Source organism: Protobothrops mucrosquamatus, unplaced genomic scaffold, assembly GCF_001527695.2.
Source record: "Protobothrops mucrosquamatus isolate PMUCROS unplaced genomic scaffold, P.Mucros_1.0 scaffold175, whole genome shotgun sequence".
NCBI lineage: Eukaryota > Metazoa > Chordata > Lepidosauria > Squamata > Viperidae > Protobothrops > Protobothrops mucrosquamatus.
In genome coordinates, this window is record NW_015386535.1 from 542,680 (window position 1) to 544,162 (window position 1,483).

Below are 1,483 nucleotides of genomic sequence, written 5' to 3' on the forward strand. Positions count from 1 at the left end.
TTCAAGGAAAATAGTTTCAGAGCTATTTTGCCAGGAAACAGCTTTGAAATGTATTGCTTTAGTACAGAAAGCAGCAAAACAAACACCAGATTCAAAGAGTAGAATGGAATTTTTGGGAAACCCCCCCCCCAAAGAATGCAAAAATGTTGAAATAAATGAATATAAAGCAAAAAGCTCAAATCTTAAACAACAAATTAAACCTGGATGGGATTTTCCACGATGATAGAAGCCCAGTTCATATGTAGAAAGTAAACCTCGGTGTGCCATCTCAATTCAGCCATTATTTACACTTTGATGGATACCAAATTTTACAAATACAATTTAACTTATATGTCATATGTCCCCTCAAAATTCCATGAACAACTGTTCATCCCAAACAGCTTTCCACACAAAAAATCGAGAGTGAATGGAAAGTCTTATTAGTCTACTCTTGGTTAGACTAAATTTTAGACTACTGCAATTTAATTTATGCAGGGCTGTCCTTGAAAATGACACAGTGGGCACAGATTTTAGTGGGCCATTTGCTGATCAGTATTAGCTGGTTTGGCAAAATAACCCCGGATCTGGAGGAACTGCATTAGCTTTCAGTAACTTCTGGGACTGTTTCAAAGTACTGATAATTTCGTATAAATGCCTCCCCCATCTTTGGAACAACTTGTCCCCCAAATTCAGATGTGCCCCTGCCCTGATGGCATTTTGCAAAATGGCGAAAGCAGTCCTTTTTAGAATAGAGAGACAGTTTGGTATAATAGTTAAAGCACCAGACTAGAAACCAGGAGATTGTGAGTTCTAGTCCCACCTTAGGTATGAAAGGCTTGACTGGGTGACTTTGGGCCAGTCACTCTCTCTCAACCCATGATATCAGGCTTGGGTTGACAAGCCGGTTGGTCAAATCCTGTCACAATCAATGTTTAGTTGATCTGAAAAAAGCATATCCTGCACTTGGAGGAAAACATTAGGAGAAAAAGTCCTCCTAAAGGTTTTCAGAAGCAACAGTGTTTGCGAAAAAAAAATTAATAGTAGTATTTATTGGTTTTTAATGGGCTTGGCTTTATGAGAATTTTATAGAAGATTTATTCTTTTTGCGGCAATCTGCCTAGAAATGTGAGAATTGATGGCATACATATTACAGAGTAACAGAGTTGGAAGGGACCTTGGAAGTCATCTAGTTCAACCGCCAACCCAAGCAGGAGATCTTATCCCATTCAGGACAAATGTCCAATCTCTTCTTCAAAATCTCCATTGTTGGAGCACCCACAACTTTTGGACATAAGCCATGCCACTGATTATTAGTGGAAGGCCAAAAGTTAACTATAGCCCAAAAAAACATAAATAGAATTTTATTTTTTTTTATTAGAAATTTTTATTAATTTTTCAGTTAAAAACAATCACAAAAATATGATGCATTTAGTCACAATAACAACCAAAAAAATAACACTATTCAATACATTCACGGAAGTGTCCGGTGTCCCCCCCCTGCACC